The sequence below is a fragment of the Panulirus ornatus genome, chromosome 61, assembly GCF_036320965.1.
Source record: "Panulirus ornatus isolate Po-2019 chromosome 61, ASM3632096v1, whole genome shotgun sequence".
Lineage (NCBI taxonomy): Eukaryota > Metazoa > Arthropoda > Malacostraca > Decapoda > Palinuridae > Panulirus > Panulirus ornatus.
Window position 1 is genome coordinate 5,032,604 of NC_092284.1, and position 20,450 is coordinate 5,053,053.

Below are 20,450 nucleotides of genomic sequence, written 5' to 3' on the forward strand. Positions count from 1 at the left end.
CTCGCAAACGCAGGAGACAGCGACAAAGTATAATAATAATAATAATAATAATATATATATATATATATATATATATATATATATATATATATATATATATATATATATATATATATATATACACATTTTTTTTACCACACTAAGAATAATGCTTATCCATAAATCACCCTGAGAACCTCTAACACTTTCTGCATCATCAAGTAAGCTGACAGACATATAATTTTCCTGAATTTCAGGACTGAAGTAATAACTTGATATGAGAGAGAGAGAGAGAGAGAGAGAGAGAGAGAGAGAGAGAGAGAGAGAGAGAGAGAGAGAGAGAGAGAGAGGGGGGGGGGGGGGGGGGGAATCAAGTGCAGAGTACTCCATTTACAAGATCAAGGCTACTTAAACTGAGCTTTCTAAAGAAGCCCTAAACAATCTTTCACTTTGTTCCACTGCAGTAACCATTTGAAATCACACAATCTATCTATCTAAATCTCTGACACCGGTTCCCCTAGGGAACTTCCATCAAGGGAGTGGCCACGGCAAAAGAGTCTCCACTCATCTCTGCCCATAAATGACTCCCTCACACACAACATTCCACGCATTTTTCCACTGTTTCCCTCCCTCTAGTATTCCTCCACCCTATTTGCCCATGTCACACCAACCCCTTTAATTGGACTATCATACACTCTCCTTATAAACTCTGTGTATCATTAAATACAATACCTCATTTCTCTTTCTTCATTGTGCTATATTGAGACTCAAGCACAGTATAGGTTTTTCATATTTTTCTAATTTCACATTATGTCCTTAATTAAGTGAAAATAAGAAGAGTACAATTTGAGTTCTTCAACACTTTCAAATTTCACACTATGAAGTAATCATATGACAAGGTTTAAACTGCCACTAAACTTAGAATCTTGTGTATCACCAATTAATAAGAGAGAAAACAGTAAGTTCACTTTCGTTCTTTCTAATGTTAGCAGAGATGGCATAAGCAATTGAGGCTCTAACCAAGAAGCTAACTTGTTGAGGCAGAAGATGGTGTTCAGGTGTGGGTGAGAAGAGAATGCATATGTTATATTCTTTCTTTTCTTTCATGTATTTGTCCTGTTTCCTGTAGGGCGGGGTGGCATTGGGAATGGATGAAGGCGAGCAAGCATGAATAGGTACATGTGAATAAATGTAAATGTGTATATGTATATGTACATGTATGTATATATACCATCCTGCCGCTTTCTCTTATACATCTCCCAGTCATCTGCACTCCCTTGCAAGTGTCGTCCAAATGCCTCTCTTTTCTCTTTCACTAACATTTTATTTCTCCATCCCACCACTCACAATCCTTTCTAATCTTCCCATCCCCCCACCTTTCTCATGCAAAAGCATGGTGTATTTAACATCCCATTCCTCACCCACTCCCATCCTGCTATTTGCTCTCACCTTTTGCCATTCCACACTCAGTCTCTCCTGGTACTTCCTCACGAAAGTCTCCTTTCTAAGCTCACTTACTCACTTCCTCCCCACATTCTCTCTTCTTTTTTGAAAACCTCTACAAATCATCACCTTAGCCTCCATAAGATAATGATCAGACATCCCATCAGCTGCCCCTCTCAGCATATAACATCCAAAAGTCTCGATTCTGCATGCCTATCAATTAACACGTGATCTAATAAAGCCCTTTGACTATCTCTCCTACTCGCATATGTATACTTGCATATATCCCTCTTTTTAAACCAGGTATTCCCAATCATGAGTCTTTTTTCAGCACACAAATCCACAAGGTCTTCACCATTTCCATTCACATACTCCATACCCCTCATACTCCAATTACATCCTCAACTGCCACATTACTCATCTTTGCATTTAAATCATCTATCACTAATACTAATGTTGTATGGTTGCGAGGCGTGGGCTATGGATAGAGTTGTGCGCAGGAGGATGGATGTGCTGGAAATGAGATGTTTGAGGACAATGTGTGGTGTGAGGTGGTTTGATCGAGTGAGTAACGTAAGGGTAAGAGAGATGTGTGGAAATAAAAAGAGCGTGGTTGAGAGAGCAGAAGAGGGTGTTTTGAAGTGGTTTGGGCACATGGAGAGAATGAGTGAGGAAAGATTGACCAAGAGGATATATGTGTCGGAGGTGGAGGGAACGAGGAGAAGAGGGAGACCAAATTGGAGGTGGAAAGATGGAGTGAAAAAGATTTTGTGTGATCGGGGCCTGAACATGCAGGAGGGTGAAAGGAGGGCAAGGAATAGAGTGAATTGGAGCGATGTGGTATACCGGGGTTGACGTGCTGTCAGTGGATTGAATCAAGGCATGTGAAGCGTCTGGGGTAAACCATGGAAAGCTGTGTAGGTATGTATATTTGCGTGTGTGGACGTATGTATATACATGTGTATGGGGGGGGTTTGGGCCATTTCTTTCGTCTGTTTCCTTGCGCTACCTCGCAAACGCGGGAGACAGCAACAAAGTATAATGAAAAAAAAAAATAAAATATATATGCTCTGTGGAAGGTATTAAGAATACATGGTGTGGGAGGCAAGTTGTTAGAAACAGTGAAAAGTTTTTATCGAGGATGTAAGGCATGTGTACGTGTAGGAAGAGAGGAAAGTGATTGGTTCTCAGTGAATGTAGGTTCGTGGCAGGGGTGTGCGATGTCTCCATGGCTGTTTAATTTGTTTATGGATGGGGTTGTTAGGGAGGTAAATGCAAGAGTTTTGGAAAGAGGGGCAAGTATGAAGTCTGTTGGGGATGGGAGAGCTTGGGAAGTGAGTCAGTTGTTGTTCGCTGATGATACAGCGCTGGTGGCTGATTCATGTGAGAAACTGCAGAAGCTGGTGACTGAGTTTGGTAAAGTGTGTGAAAGAGGAAAGTTAAGAGTAAATGTGAATAAGAGCAAGGTAATTAGGTACAGTAGGGTTGAGGGTCAAGTCAATTGGGAGGCAAGTTTGAATGGAGAAAAACTGGAGGAAGTAAAGTGTTTTAGATATCTGGGAGTGGATCTGGCAGCGGATGGAACCATGGAAGCGGAAGTAGATCATAGGGTGGGGGAGGGGGCGAAAATCCTGGGAGCCTTGAAGAATGTGTGGAAGTCGAGAACATTATCTCGGAAAGCAAAAATGGGTATGTTTGAAGGAATAGTGGTTCCAACAATGTTGTATGGTTGCGAGGCATGGGCTATGGATAGAGTTGTGCGCAGGAGGATGGATGTGCTGGAAATGAGATGTTTGAGGGCAATGTGTGGTGTGAGGTGGTTTGATCGAGTAAGTAATGTAAGGGTAAGAGAGATGTGTGGAAATAAAAAGAGCGTGGTTGAGAGAGCAGAAGAGGGTGTTTTGAAATGGTTTGGGCACATGGAGAGAATGAGTGAGGAAAGATTGACCAAGAGGATATATGTGTCAGAGGTGGAGGGAACGAGGAGAAGTGGGAGACCAAATTGGAGGTGGAAAGATGGAGTGAAAAGATTTTGTGTGATCGGGGCCTGAACATGCAGGAGGGTGAAAGGAGGGCAAGGAATAGAGTGAATTGGATCTATGTGGTATACCAGGGTTGACGTGCTGTCAGTGGATTGAATCAGGGCATGTGAAGCGTCTGGGGTGAACCATGGAAAGCTGTGTAGGTATGTATATTTGTGTGTGTAGACATGTGTGTGTATACATTGTGTATGGGGGTGGGTTGGGCCATTTCTTTCGTCTGTTTCCTTGCGCTACCTCGCAAACGCGGGAGACAGTGACAAAAAAAAAAAAAAAAAAAAAAAATCACTAATACCTGTTCTCGTGCACCAAAACTGCAGACACACTCACTCAGCTGCTCCCAAAACACTTGCCTCTCAAGATCTTTCTTCTCATGACCATGTGCATCAGCACCAATGATCACCCATAATTCTCCATCGCTTTCAGTTTTACCCATATCAATCTAGAATTTACTTTCTTACCCTCTATCACACACTCCCACAACTTCTGCTTCAGTAGTGCTACTCCTTTCTTAGGTCTTGTTCTCTCAACAACCACTGACTTTACTCCCAAGACTTTTCCAAGCCATTCTTCCCCTTTACCCTTGAGATTCACTTCACTCAGAATCAGAACATCTAGGTTTCTTTCCTCAAACATAGTACCTATCTCTCCTTTCCTCTCATCCTGGTTACATCCACACAAATTCAGACGCCTCAATCTGAGCCATCAAGGAGGATGAGCACTCCCGCTTGACTCATTCTGTTTCCTCTTTTAGAAATTGAAATACAAGATGTCACAGAGGTGCGCGTGATGTAGTATATGCATAAAACCATCAGGAAAATGAAACATGATGAGTTCCCATATGCACTTTCATGTAATGATCAGATCATTGGGGGAATACAAGAATGAGATAGATGACGTAGAACAGTCAGCCGATGTACAAGGAAGACATGTAGCTAAGATGCCATTGGTCAACAAGCATTACTGGATGGTGGTGTTTGGGTCTGCATAATGCCTGTCGTAAAATTTTGATCATGTGGAGAGGAAAGGGAACTGCTTACAAATTTTGCCTACAACAAAGCTATCCAGTTTGTAGAGACTTTCACTAATATCAATGTTACAATTCTTTGTGTATTCAATAATAGAAGATTCAATGATATTTCCCATGGCAGTAGCATTCCCGCCTGCCATGCAGGGATCCCAGGTTTGATCCTGGCTGTTGGAAGTTTGTATGTTATATGGAAGTGCGCATTCATATGCACTATATTCGCATATATATATATATATATAAAGAGAATCATATGAGATGTATTTAGGGAAGCAGTGATGGTTTGCGCAAAAGATGCTTGTGGCATGAGAAGCGTGGGAGGTGGGCAGATTAGAAAGGGTAGTGAGTGGTGGGATGAAGAAGTAAGAATAATAGTGAAAGAGAAGAGAGAGGCATTTGGACGATTTTTGCAGGGAAATAATGCAAATGAGTGGGAGATGTATAAAAGAAAGAGGCAGGGGGTCAAGAGAAAGGTGCAAGAGGTGAAAAAGAGGGCAAATGAGAGTTGGGGTGAGAGAGTATCATTAAATTTTAGGGAGGATAAAAAGATGTCTTGGAACGAGGTAAATAAAGTGAGTAAGACAAGGGAACAAATGGGAACTTCAGTGAAGCGGGCTAATGTGGAGGTGATAACAAGTAGTGGTGATGTGAGAAGATGGAGTGAGTATTTTGAAGGTTTGTTGAATGTGTTTGATGATAGAGTGGCAGATACAGGGTGTTTTGGTCGAGGTGGTGTGCAAAGTGAGAGGGTTAGGGAAAATGATTTGGTAAACAGAGAAGAGGTACTAAAAGCTTTGCGGAAGATGAAAGCCGGCAAGGCAGCAGGTTTGGATGGTATCGGTGGCATGGTTATTTACTGTAAGTATGACTCATGATGAGGTGCCTGAGGATTGGCAGAATGCTTGCATAGTGCCACTGTACAAAGGCAAAGGGGACAAAGGTGAGTGCTCAAATTACAGAGGTATAAGTTTGTTGAGTATTCCTGGGAAATTATATGGGACGGTACTGATTGAGAGGGTGAAGGCATGTACAGAGCATCAGATTGGGGAAGAGCAGTGTGGTTTCAGAAGTAGTAGAGGATGTGTGGATCAGGTGTTTGCTTTGAAGAATGTATGTGAGAAATACTTAGAAGAAGCAAATGGATTTGTATGTAGTATTTATGGACCTCGAGAAGGCATATGATAGAGTTGATAGAGATGCTCTGTGGAAGGTATTACAAGGAAGAGGTCAAAGGAAGGTATTATTAGGAAGAGAGGAAAGTGATTGGTTCTCAGTGAATGTAGGTTTGCGGCAGGGGTGTGTGATGTCTCCATGGTTGTTTAATTTGTTTGTGGATGGGGTTGTTAACGAGGTGAATGCAAGAGTTTTGGAAAGGGGGGCAAGTATGCAGTCTTTTGTGGATGAGAGAGCTTGGGAAGTGAGTCAGTTGTTGTTCGCTGATGATACAACACTGGTGGCTGATTCGTGTGAGAAACTGCAGAAGCTGGTGACTGAGTTTTGTAAAGTGTGTGAAAGAAGAAAGCTGAGAGTAAATGTCAATAAGAGCATGGTCATTAGGGTCAGTAGGGTTGAGGGACAAGGAAATTGGGAGGTAAGTTTCAATGGAGAAAAACTGGAGGAAGTGAAGTGTTTTAGATATCTGGGAGTGGATTTGGCAGCGGATGGAACCATGGAAACGGAAGTGAATCATACGGTGGGGGAGGGGGCAAAAGTTCTGAGAGCGTTGAAGAATGTGTGGAAGTCGAGAACATTATCTCGGAAAGCAAAAATGGGTGTTTGAAGGAATAGTGTTTCCAACAATATTGTATGGTTGCGAGGCGTGGGCTATGGATAGAGTTGTGCGCAGGAGGGTGTATGTGCTGGAAATGAGATGTTTGAGGACAATATGTGGTGTGAGGTGGTTCGATCGAGTAAGTAATAATAGGGTAAGAGAGATGTGTGGTAATAAAAAGAGTGTGATTGAGAGAGCAGAAGAGGGTGTTTTGAAATGGTTTGGTCACATGGAGAGAATGAGTGAGGAAAGATTGACAAAGAGGATATATGTATACATATATATACACACACAGACATATACATATATACACATGTACATAATTCATACTGTCTGCCCTTATTCATTCCCATCGCCACACGTGGAATAACAACCCCCTACCCCCTTATGTGTGCAAGGTAGCGCTTGCAAAAGACAACAAAGGCCCCATTCGCTCACACTCAGTCTCAAGCTGTCAGATAATAATGTACCGAAACCACAGCTCCCTTTCCATATCCAGGCCTCACAGAACTTTCCAGAGTTTACTCCAGACGCTTCACATGCCCTGGTTCAATCCACTGACAGCACGTCGACCCCGGTATACCACATCGTTCCAATTCACTCTATTCCTTGCATGCCTTTCACCCTCCTGCATGTTCAGGCCCCGATCACTCAAAATCTTTTTCACTCCATCTTTCCACCTCCAATTTGGTCTCCTCATTCCCTCCACCTCTGACACATATATCCTCTTGGTCAATCTTTCCTCACTCATTCTCTCCATGTGACCAAACCATTTCAAAACACCCTCTTCTGCTCTCTCAACCACACTCTTTTTATTTTCACACATCTCTCTTACCCTATTATTACTTACTCTATCAAACCACCTCACACCACATATCGTCCTCAAACATCTCATTTCCAGCACATCCACCCTCCTCCTCACAACTCTATCCATAGCCCACAACTCACAACCAAACAACATTGTTGGAACCACTATTCCTTCAAACATACCCATATTTGCTTTCCGAGATAATGTTCTCGACTTCCAAACATTCTTCAAGGCTCCCAGAATTTTCGCCCCCTCCCCCACCCTATCATTCACTTCCGCTTCCGTGGTTCCATCCGCTGCCAGATCCATTCCCAGATATCTAAAACACTTTACTTCCTCCAGTTTTTCTCCATTCAAACTTACCTCCCAATTTCCTTGAACCTCAACCCTACTGTACCTAATAACCTTGCTCTTATTCACATTTACTCTCAACTTTCTTCTTTCACACACTTTACCAAACTCAGTCACCAGCTTCTGCAGTTTCTCACATGAATCAGCCACCTGCGCTGTATCATCAGCTGACAACAACAGACTCACTTCCCAAGCTCTCTCATCCACAACAGACTGCATACTTGCCCCTCTTTCCAAAACTCTTGCATTCACCTCCCTAACAACCCCATCCATAAACAAATTAAACAACCATGGAGACATTACACACCCCTGCCACAAACCTACATTCACTGAGAACCAATCACTTTCCTCTCTTCCTACACGTACACATGCCTTACATCCTTGATAAAAACTTTTCACTGCTTCTAACAACTTGCCTCCCACACCATATATTCTTAATACCTTCCACATAGCATCTCTATCAACTCTATCATATGCCTTCTCCAGATCCATAAATGCTACATACAAATCCATTTGCTTTTCTAAGTATTTCTCACATACATTCTTCAAAGCAAACACCTGATCCACACATCCTCTACCACTTCTGAAAACACACTGCTCTTCTCCAATCTGACGCTCTGTACATGCCTTCACTCTCTCAATCAATACCCTCCCATATAATTTACCAGGAATACTCAACAAACTTATACCTCTGTAATTTGAGCACTCACTCTTATCCCCTTTGCCTTTGTACAATGGCACTATGCAAGCATTCCGCCAATCCTCTGGCACCTCACCATGAGTCATACATACATTAAATAACCTTACCAACCAGTCTATAATACAGTCACCCCCTCTTTTAATAAATTCCACTGCAATACCATCCAAACCTGCTACCTTGCCGGCTCTCATCTTCTGCAAAGCTTTTACTACCTCTTCTCTGTTTACCAAATCCTTTTCCTTCACCCTCTCACTTTGCACACCACCTCAACCAAAACACCCTATATCTGCTACTCTATCATCAGACACATTCAAGAAACCTTCAAAATACTCACTCCATCTCCTTCTCACATCACCACTACATATTATCACCTCTCCATTAGCCCCCTTCACTGAAGTTCCCATTTGCTCCCTTGTCTTACGCACTTTATTTACCTCCTTCTAAAACATCTTTTTATTTTCCCTAAAATTTGATGATACTCTCTCACCCCAACTCTCATTTGCCCTCTTTTTCACCTCTTGCACCTTTCTCTTGACCTCCTGTCTCTTTCTTTTATACTGCTCACACTGATTTGCATTATTTCCCTGCAAAAATCGTCCAAATGCCTCTCTCTTCTCTTTCACTAATAATCTTACTTCTTCATCCCACCACTCGCTACCCTTTCTGATCAACCCACCTCCCACGCTTCTCATGCCACAAGAATCTTTAGTGCAAGCCATCACTGCTTCCCTAAATATATCCCATTCCTCCTCCACTCCCCTTACCTCATTTGTTCTCACCTTTTTCCATTCTGTACTCAGTCTCTCCTGGTACTTCCTCACACGTCTCCTCCCCAAGCTCACTTACTCTCACCACTCTCTTCACCCCAACATTCTCTCTTCTTTTCTGAAAACCCCTACAAATCTTCACCTTTGCCTCCACAAGATAATGATCAGACATCCCTCCAGTTGCACCTATCAGCACATTAACATCCAGAAGTCTCTCTATAGTAGTGAGTGGTGGGACGAAGAAGTAAGAATATTAGTGAAAGAGGAGAGAGAGGCATTTGGACGATTTTTGCAGGGAAATAATGCAAATGAGTGGGTGATGTATAAAAGAAAGAGGCAGGAGGTCAAGAGAAAGGTGCAAGAGGTGAAAAAGAGGGCAAATGGGAGTTGGGTGAGAGAGTATCATTAAATTTTAGGGATAATAAAAAGATGTTTTGGAAGGAGGTAAATAAAGTGTGTAAGACAAGGGAGCAAATGGGAACTTCAGTGAAGGGGGCTAATGGAGAGGTGATAATAAGTAGTGGTGATGTGAGGAGATGGAGTGAGTATTTAGAATGTTTGTTGAATGTGTCTGATGATAGAGTAGCAGATATAGGGTGTTTTGGTCGAGGTGGTGTGCAAAGTGAGAGGGTGAGGGAAAAAGATTTGGTAAACAGAAAAGAGGTAGTAAAAGCTTTGCGAAAGATGAAAGCCGGCAAGGCAGCAGGTTTGGATGGTATTGCAGTGGAATTCATTAAAAAAGGGGGTGACTGTTTTATTGACTGGATGGTAAGGTTATTTAATGTATGTATGACTCATGGTGAGGTGCCTGAGGATTGGCGGAATGCGTGCATAGTGCCATTGTACAAAGGCAAAGGGGATAAGAGTGAGTGCTCAAATTACAGAGGTATGAGTTTGTTGAGTATTCCTGGTAAATTATATGGGAGGGTATTGATTGAGAGGGTGAAGGCATGTACAGAGCATCAGACTGGGGAAGAGCAGTGTGGTTTCAGAAGTGGTAGAGGATGTGTGGATCAGGTGTTTGCTTTGAAGAATGTATGTGAGAAATACTTAGAAAAGCAAATGGATTTGTATGTAGCATTTATGGATCTGGAGAAGGCATATGATAGAGTTGATAGAGATGCTCTATGGAAGGTATTAAAGATATATAGGGTGTGGGAAGGTATTAAGAATATATGGTGTGGGAGGCAAGTTGTTAGAAGCAGTGAAAAGTTTTTATCAAGGATGTAAGGCATGTGTACGTGTAGGAAGAGAGGAAAGTGATTGGTTCTCAGTGAATGTAGGTTTGCGGCAGGGGTGTGTGATGTCTCCATGGTTGTTTAATTTGTTTATGGATGGGGTTGTTAACGAGGTGAATGCAAGAGTTTTGGAAAGAGGGGCAAGTATGCAGTCTGTTGTGGATGAGAGAGCTTGGGAAGTGAGTCAGTTGTTGTTCGCTGATGATACAACACTGGTGGCTGATTCGTGTGAGAAACTGCAGAAGCTGGTGACTGAGTTTGGTAAAGTGTGTGAAAGAAGAAAACTGAGAGTAAATGTCAATAAGAGCATGGTCATTAGGGTCAGTAGGGTTGAGGGACAAGGAAATTGGGAGGTAAGTTTCAATGGAGAAAAACTGGAGGAAGTGAAGTGTTTTAGATATCTGGGAGTGGATTTGGCAGCGGATGGAACCATGGAAACGGAAGTGAATCATACAGTGGGGGAGGGGGCGAAAGTTCTGAGAGCGTTGAAGAATGTGTGGAAGTCGAGAACATTATCTCGGAAAGCAAAAATGGGTATGTTTGAGGGAATAGTGTTTCCAACAATGTTGCATGGTTGCGAGGCGTGGGCTATGGATAGAGTTGTGCGCAGGAGGGTGTATGTGCTGGAAATGAGATGTTTGAGGACAATATGTGGTGTGAGGTGGTTTGATCGAGTAAGTAATAATAGGGTAAGAGAGATATGTGGTAATAAAAAGAGTGTGGTTGAGAGAGCAGAAGAGGGTGTTTTGAAACGGTTTGGTCACATGGAGAGAATGAGTGAGGAAAGATTGACAAAGAGGATATATGTATACATATATATACACACACAGACATATACATATATACACATGTACATAATTCATACTGTCTGCCCTTATTCATTCCCATCGCCACACATGGAATAACAACCCCCTACCCCCTTATGTGTGCGAGGTAGCACTTGGAAAAGACAACAAAGGCCCCATTCGCTCACACTCAGTCTCAAGCTGTCAGGTAATAATGCACTGAAACCACAGCCCCCTTTCCACATCCAGGCCTCACAGAACTTTTCAGGGTTTACTCCAGACACTTCACATGCCCTGGTTCAATCCACTGACAGCACGTCGACCCCGGTATACCACATCGTTCCAATTCACTCTATTCCTTGCATGCCTTTCACACTCCTGCATGTTCAGGCCCCGATCACTCAAAATCTTTTTCACTCCATCTTTCCACCTCCAATTTGGTCTCCTCATTCCCTCCACCTCTGACACATATATCCTCTTGGTCAATCTTTCCTCACTCATTCTCTCCATGTGACCAAACCATTTCAAAACACCCTCTTCTGCTCTCTCAACCACACTCATTTTATTTTCACACATCTCTCTTACCCTATTATTACTTACTCTATCAAACCACCTCACACCACATATCGCCCTCAAACATCTCATTTCCAGCACATCCACCCTCCTCCGCACAACTCTATCCATAGCCCACGACTCACAACCATACAACATTGCTGGAACCACTATTCCTTCAAACATACCCATATTTGCTTTCCGAGATAATGTTCTCGACTTCCACACATTCTTCAAGGCTCCCAGAATTTTCGCCCCCTCCCCCACCCTATCATTCACTTCCGCTTCCGTGGTTCCATCTGCTGCCAGATCCACTCCCAGATATCTAAAACACTTTACTTCCTCCAGTTTTTCTCCATTCAAACTTACCTCCCAATTGACTTGACCCTCAACCCTACTGTACCTAATAACCTTGCTCTTATTCATATTTACTCTCAACTTTCTTCTTTCACACACTTTACCAAACTCAGTCACCAGCTTCTGCAGTTTCTCACATGAATCAGCCACCAGTGTTGTATCATCAGCAAACAACAACTGACTCATTTCCCAAGCTCTCTCATCCACAACAGACTGCATACTTGCCCTTCTTTCCAAAACTCTTGCATTCACCTCCCTAACAACCCCATCCATAAACAAATTAAACAAGAGGAGAGAGAGGCATTTGGACGATTTTTGCAGGGAAATAATGCAAATGAGTGGGTGATGTATAAAAGAAAGAGGCAGGAGGTCAAGAGAAAGGTGCAAGAGGTGAAAAAGAGGGCAAATGAGAGTTGGGTGAGAGAGTATCATTAAATTTTAGGGATAATAAAAAAGATGTTTTGGAAGGAGGAAAATAAAGTGCGTAAGACAAGGGAACAAATGGGAACTTCAGAGAAGGGGGCTAATGGGGAGGTGATAATAAGTAGTGGTGATGTGAGAAGGAGATGGAGTGAGTATTTTGAAGGTTTGTTGAATGTGTTTGATGATAGAGTGGCAGATATAGGGTGTTTTGGTCGAGGTGGTGTGCAAAGTGAGAGGGTTTGGGAAAATGATTTGGTAAACAGAGAAGAGGTAGTAAAAGCTTTGCGGAAGATGAAAGCCAGCAAGGCAGCGGGTTTGGATGGTATTGCAGTGGAATTTATTAAAAAAGGGGGTGACTGTATTATAGACTGGTTGGTAAGGTTATTTAATGTATGTATGATTCATGGTGAGGTGCCTGAGGATTGGCGGAATGCGTGCATAGTGCCATCGTACAAAGGCAAAGGGGATAAGAGTGAGTGATCACATTACAGAGGTATAAGTTTGTTGAGTATTCCTGGTAAATTATATGGGAAGGTATTGATTGAGAGGGTGAAGGCATGTACAAAGCATCAGATTGGAGAAGAGCAGTGTGGTTTCAGAAGTGGTAGAGGATATGTGGATCAGGTGTTTGCTTTGAAGAATGTATGTGAGAAATACTTAGAAAAGCAAATGGATTTGTATGTAGCATTTATGGATCTGGAGAAGGCATATGCTAGATCTGATAGAGATGCTGTGTGGAAGGTATTAAGAATATATGGTGTTGGAAGCAGGTTATTAGAAGCAGTGAAAAGTTTTTATCGAGGATGTAAGGCAAGTGTACGTGTAGGAAGAGAGGAAAGTGACTGGTTCTCAGTTCTCAGTTTGTGGCAGGGGTGTGTGATGTCTCCATGGTTGTTTAATTTGTTTATGGATGGGGTTGTTAGGGAGGTGAATGCAAGAGTTTTGGAAAGAGGGGCAAGTATGAAGTCTGTTGTGGATGAGAGAGCTTTGGAAGTGTCAGTTGTTGTTCGCTGATGATACAGCACTGGTGGCTGATTCATGTGAGAAACTGCAGAAGCTGGTGACTGAGTTTAGTAAAGTGTGTGAAAGAAGAAAGTTGAGAGTAAATGTGATTAAGAGTAAGGTTATTAGATACTGTAGGGTTGAGGGTCAAGTCAATTGGGAGGTAAGTTTGAATGGAGAAAAACTGGAGGAAGTGAAGTGTTTTAAATATCTGGGAGTGGATTTGGCAGCAGATGGGACCATGGAAGTGGAAGTGAATCATAGGGTGGGGGAGGGGGCGAAAATTCTGGGAGCCTTGAAGAATGTGTGGAAGTCGAAAACATTACCTCAGAAAGCAAAAATGGGTATGTTTGAAGGAATGGTGGTTCCAACAATGTTGTATGGTTGCGAGGCGTGGGCTATGGATAGAGGTGTGCGGAGGAGGGTGGATGTGCTGGAAATGAGATGTCTGAGGACGATATGTGGTGTGAGGTGGTTTGATAGAGTAAGTAATAATAGGGTAAGAGAGATGTGTGGTAATAAAAAGAGTGTGGTTGAGAGAGCAGAAGAGGGTGTTTTGAAATGGTCTGGTCACATGGAGAGAATGAGTGAGGAAAGATTGACCAAGAGGATATATGTGTCAGAGGTGGAGGGAATGAGGAGAAGTGGGAGACCAAATTGGAGGTGGAAAGATGGAGTGAAAAAGATTTTGAGTGATCGGGGCCTGAACATGCAGGAGGGTGAAAGGCGTGCAAGGAATAGAGTGAATTGGAACGATGTGGTATACCGGGGTCGAGGTGCTGTCAGTGGATTGAACCAGGGCATGTGAAGCGTCTGGAGTAAACCATGGAAAGTTCTGTGGGGCCTGGATGTGGAAAGGGAGCTGTGGTTTTGGTGCATTATTAACTGACAGCTAGAGAATGAGTGTGAACGAATGTGGCCTTTGTTGTCTTTTCTTAGCGCTACCTCATGCACATGAGGGGGGAGGGGGTTGTTATTTCATGTGTGGCGGGGTGGCGATGGGAATGAATAAAGGCAGACAGTATAAACTATGTACATGTGTACATAAGTATATGTCTGTGTGTGTATATATATATGTATACATTGAGATGTATAGGTATGTATATTTGCATGTGTGGACGTGTGTGTATATACATGTGTATGTGGGTGGGTTGGGCCATTCTTTCGTCTGTTTCCTTGCGCTACCTCGCTAACGCGGGAGACAGCTACAAAGCAAAATAAATGAAATAAAATAAATACATTAATGCCCATATACGAACTTATATATTCATACATATACATGTATACATACACATTAACAGACATATACATATATACACATGTACATATTCATACTTGCTTGCCTTCATCCATTCCTGTCACTATCCCAACCCATCAGCTAAAAGAAAACAAAAATCTTGAATTTGCTCCACATGTTAGGAACAAAGAGAATCATAACAAGTACAAGTCAAGCAAAGGTGGCTGTTTGAAGTTGTAAGCTGATGGTTGGTAAGTTCATTTATACATACAGGGAAGCCATATAATGGAATAATCTACTACTCAAGGGTAAGCCCACGTTATGCAACTTTCACTTTAGGAAAACTGTAAAATCTTTGATTCGGAACAGAGTTGGCCATTTGGAGAAAGAAAACACCATCTACATTAAAGTCAATTTTAGACAAATCTATTTTCGTGCCATCGAAGTGATTTTTCTAAATTCTGTCCTACCAAATTCTGTAAGTCTGTCTAATTCAGTATTACTGTACCTAGTCTAATCCTCTGGTTTCATGGTGTTTTGACCTAATGTCATATGACTGTTGTCCAAGTTGTATATAAGCTCCTTAACTGGTCGCATACTTATCGCTAGTAGTCATGCTTCTGTCCATTTTGTCACGTTCTCCTCAATCTCAGTTGTCACGTTCTGGTCAACCATGTTCAAGATTCTGTCAATTAGTCATGTTGTCATGTTCTCGTCATTCAATAGTCAGCCGACTATTTTCCTGTCATTAACTGTCATGTCTTTGCCAATATGTCATGCATCTGTCAATCAGTCGAAAAGAATGAATACTCTTATTTTTCACTTGAGATCCATTCCTTGGCCCATTTTACCCCGTATCATGCACTGTAATTTTACTGCACATATGCATGAGTCATGACGGACTGTCATATCATGCACTGTCAAGTTACTGCACACATGCATGAGTCATGACAGACGCCATATCATGCATTATCATGTTACAGTACACATGCATGACAGACATGACGGACTGTCATATCATGCACTGTCATGTTACTGCACACATGCATGACAGTCATGACAGATTGACATATGCATTGTCATGTTACAGCACATGTGCATGATGACATGCATGACAGACTGTCATATCATGTATTGTCATGTTACTGCAAACGTGCATGAGTCATGACAAACTGCCATATCATGCATTGTCATGTTACAGCACACATGCATAACACTCACGACAGATTGTCATATGCACTGTCATGTTACTGCACATGTGCATGACACTCACGACAGACTGTCATATGCACTGTCATGTTACTGCACACATGCATGACACGACAGACTGTCATATGCACTGTCATGTTACTGCACACATGTATGACACTCACAACAGACTCTCATATGCACTGTCATGTTACTGCATACGTCCATGACACTCATGATAGAATGTCATATCATGCACTGTCATGTTACTGCACATGTGTGTGACAATCATGACAGATTGACATATCATGCACTGTCATGTTACAGCACACGTGCATGAGAGAAATGATGGACTGTCATACCATGTACTGTCATGTCTCTGCATACGTGCATGACAGACTGTCATCCACTGTCATGTTACTGCACACGTGCTTGATAGTCATGGCAGACTGTCATATCATCCAGTCATGTTACTGCACACGTGCATGACAGTCATGACAGACTGTCATATTACTTCACACGTGCATGACAGACTGTCATCGACTGCCATGTTACTGCACACATGCATGACACCCACGATGGACTGTCATGTCATACATGTGTCAAGCCTAAATATCTTGAGGAACGCTGTGTATTATGGGACTATGTCACCCTAGGGGTTCTAATCATCCTGTCATATCGTCATGTCCAAACGTTGACATTTTTTGGCCACAAATTTGTCGGCAAAATAATATATTCCCCAGCATCGTTACTATTTGTCCACAAATATGTCGGCAAAATAATACCCTCATGTCTACATGTCGCTATTTCGGGCCATAAATATGTCGGCAAAATAATACTACATTCCACTAGCATCATGAGTTGCTAAACCTTACCATTGAGTGACGGACTCGACCCCACCACCCCATTCCCTGGTGATGGGTGACAGTGAGACCCCATGCCAACGGCGGTTGGGGACAAGCCAAGCCATTACGTAAAATCCCATATTTTTCTGGCCCTGTCTCTAACCCCCTTCCCCTCACCTCCCTCCATGACATGATGCCGGATGGCTGCCACTTTGACCACAGAAAACCATCCATTTTAATCATCTACTCCATCGTCTCCATATTTACAAGATGGCGTCATGCAATACCTTCAAGTTGTCCCACCTGTTAGTGCATAATGGCGTCAGGAATAGACATGAGGAGCGAGAAAACCGAGTCGACGCCTCACCGCCAGCAGCCAATGTTTGTAGACGGAGCGGTGGCTTTATGACGTCACGGGTTCGCGGGCCCCGGATCCCATCCGTGACGTCACGAACTTAGTCATAAACACCTCCTTTAAATACGAATTGAGACAAATATCGTCATTTTTTACTTATAGAAAAATAATAAGAATTATTTTTAAAAATATTATCAACAATAATTTCTTTATATGACCATATACATTACGTATGAAAAGGAGGAATAAACAAAGCTATATCCCTTTCAATACTCCAATTCCATGACAATCAACATTAGAAATATAACTATCCTTATTACCATTAGTATTAATCATAACTATATTCCATGTCAATGACATTTAAATAAAAACATTTATGTAATCAAAATATATGACGTCAGTCACTTAAAAGGTATCAATCCGGATTTACCCTAACGTCCCGGCTCATGGCTGGGCCACATCACTTTCAATACCCTAATTCCATAATCACCAACATTAAAAACAGAACTACCATTCCTCATAACCATATACTCTATATCATTAACATTTAACTCATAAATATTTATATAATCAAAATAGATAATTATGACGTCAGTCGCATGCAAGGTCTCAATCCGGATTAACGCGAACGTGCACAACGTAAACAAAGTGGAGCTTGTTGACACCACCACCGGGTCGCCATCGTCGACCCACAGGTGACTATTTTTTTTTAATATATATTTTTTTTGAGGATTAATTAGGGACACTGGGATATTAAGGGGCCAGATGAAAGGGTCTGGGATATTGGGGGTGTCTGAGATGGAGGGTCTGGGATATTGGGGGTGTCTGGGATGGAGGGTCTGGGATATTGGGGGTGTCTGAGATGGAGGGTCTGGGATATTGGGGGTGTCTGGGATGGAGGGTCTGGGATATTGGGGGTGTCTGGGATATTGGGGGTGTCTGGGATTGGGGTGTCTGGGATGGAGGGTCTGGGATATTGGGGGTGTCTGGGATGGAGGGTCTGGGATATTGGGGGTGTCTGGGATGGAGGGTCTGGGATATTGGGGGTGTCTGAGATGGAGGGTCTGGGATATTGGGGGTGTCTGGGATGGAGGGTCTGGGATATTGGGGGTGTCTGAGATGGAGGGTCTGGGATATTGGGGGTGTCTGGGATGGAGGGTCTGGGATATTGGGGGTGTCTGGGATATTGGGGGTGTCTGGGATGGAGGGTCTGGGATATTGGGGGTGTCTGGGATGGAGGGTCTGGGATATTGGGGGTGTCTGAGATGGAGGGTCTGGGATATTGGGGGTGTCTGGGATATTGGGGGTGTCTGGGATATTGGGGGTGTCTGGGATGGAGGGTCTGGGATATTGGGGGTGTCTGGGATGGAGGGTCTGGGATGGAGGGTCTGGGATATTGGGGGTGTCTGGGATGGAGGGTCTGGGATGTTGGGGGTGTCTGGGATGGAGGGTCTGGGATGGAGGGTCTGGGATATTGGGGGTGTCTGGGATGGAGGGTCTGGGATATTGGGGGTGTCTGGGATGGAGGGTCTGGGATATTGGGGGTGTCTGGGATGGAGGGTCTGGGATGGAGGGTCTGGGATATTGGGGGTGTCTGGGATGGAGGGTCTGGGATATTGGGGGTGTCTGGGATGGAGGGTCTGGGATATTGGGGGTGTCTGGGATGGAGGGTCTGGGATGGAGGGTCTGGGATATTGGGGGTGTCTGGGATGGAGGGTCTGGGATATTGGGGGTGTCTGGGATGGAGGGTCTGGGATATTGGGGGTGTCTGGGATGGAGGGTCTGGGATATTGGGGGTGTCTGGGATGGAGGGTCTGGGATATTGGGGGTGTCTGGGATGGAGGGTCTGGGATATTGGGGGTGTCTGGGATGGAGGGTCTGGGATATTGGGGGTGTCTGGGATGGAGGGTCTGGGATGGAGGGTCTGGGATATTGGGGGTGTCTGGGATGGAGGGTCTGGGATGTTGGGGGTGTCTGGGATGGAGGGTCTGGGATGGAGGGTCTGGGATATTGGGGGTGTCTGGGATGGAGGGTCTGGGATATTGGGGGTGTCTGGGATGGAGGGTCTGGGATATTGGGGGTGTCTGGGATGGAGGGTCTGGGATATTGGGGGTGTCTGGGATGGAGGGTCTGGGATATTGGGGGTGTCTGGGATGGAGGGTCTGGGATGGAGGGTCTGGGATATTGGGGGTGTCTGGGATGGAGGGTCTGGGATATTGGGGGTGTCTGGGATGGAGGGTCTGGGATATTGGGGGTGTCTGGGATGGAGGGTCTGGGATGGAGGGTCTGGGATATTGGGGGTGTCTGGGATGGAGGGTCTGGGATATTGGGGGTGTCTGGGATGGAGGGTCTGGGATATTGGGGGTGTCTGGGATGGAGGGTCTGGGATATTGGGGGTGTCTGGGATGGAGGGTCTGGGATGGAGGGTCTGGGATATTGGGGGTGTCTGGGATGGAGGGTCTGGGATATTGGGGGTGTCTGGGATGGAGGGTCTGGGATGGAGGGTCTGGGATATTGGGGGTGTCTGGGATGGAGGGTCTGGGATGTTGGGGGTGTCTGGGATGGAGGGTCTGGGATGGAGGGTCTGGGATATTGGGGGTGTCTGGGATGGAGGGTCTGGGATATTGGGGGTGTCTGGGATGGAGGGTCTGGGATATTGGGGGTGTCTAGGATGGAGGGTCTGGGATATTGGGGGTGTCTGGGATGGAGGGTCTGGGATGTTGGGGGTGTCTGGGATGGAGGGTCTGGGATATTGGGGGTGTCTGGGATGGAGGGACTGGGATATTGGGGGTGTCTGGGATGGAGGGTCTGGGATATTGGGGGTGTCTGGGATGGAGGGTCTGGGATATTGGGGGTGTCTGGGATATTGGGGGGTGTCCAGGATGGAGGGTCTGGGATATTGGGGGTGTCTGGGATGGAGGGTCTGGGATATTGGGGGTGTCTGGGATGGAGGGTCTGGGATATTGGGGGTGTCTGGGATGGAGGGACTGGGATATTGGGGGTGTCTGGGATGGAGGGTCTGGGATATTGGGGGTGTCTGGGATGGAGGGTCTGGGATATTGGGGGTGTCTGGGATGGAGGGTCTGGGATATTGGGGGTGTCTGGGATGGAGGGTCTGGGATATTGGGGGTGTCTGGGATGAAGGGTCTGGGATATTGGGGGTGTCTGGGATGGAGGGTCTGGGATATTGGGGGTGTCTGGGATGGAGGGTCTGGGATGGAGGGTCTGGGATATTGGGGGTGTCTGGGATGGAGGGTCTGGGATATTGGGGGTGTCTGGGATGGAGGGTCTGGGATATTGGGGGTGTCTGGGATGGAGGGTCTGGGATATTGGGGGTGTCTGGGATGGAGGGTCTGGGATATTGGGGGTGTCTGGGATGGAGGGTCTGGGATATTGGGGGGTGTCCAGGATGGAGGGTCTGGGATATTGGGGGTGTCTGGGATGGAGGGTCTGGGATATTGGGGGTGTCTGGGATGGAGGGTCTGGGATATTGGGGTGTCTGGGATGGAGGGTCTGGGATATTGGGGGTGTCTGGGATGGAGGGTCTGGGATATTGGGGGTGTCTGGGATGGACTGGGATATT

At 44.5% G+C, this 20,450-nt stretch overlaps 1 protein-coding gene across 1 annotated transcript in view; it reads right to left on the reverse strand.

Moving 5' to 3' along the window:
* Positions 1-16,933, reverse strand: part of LOC139767502 (UDP-N-acetylglucosamine transporter-like) — an 86,775-nt gene extending 69,842 nt beyond the window's left edge. The window contains exon 1 of the mRNA XM_071696929.1: positions 16,816-16,933. The gene's annotated coding sequence lies outside the window, so the exon portion shown is untranslated. The remainder of the gene's footprint in view (positions 1-16,815) is intronic.
* Between the last annotated feature and the right edge of the window lie 3,517 nt (positions 16,934-20,450).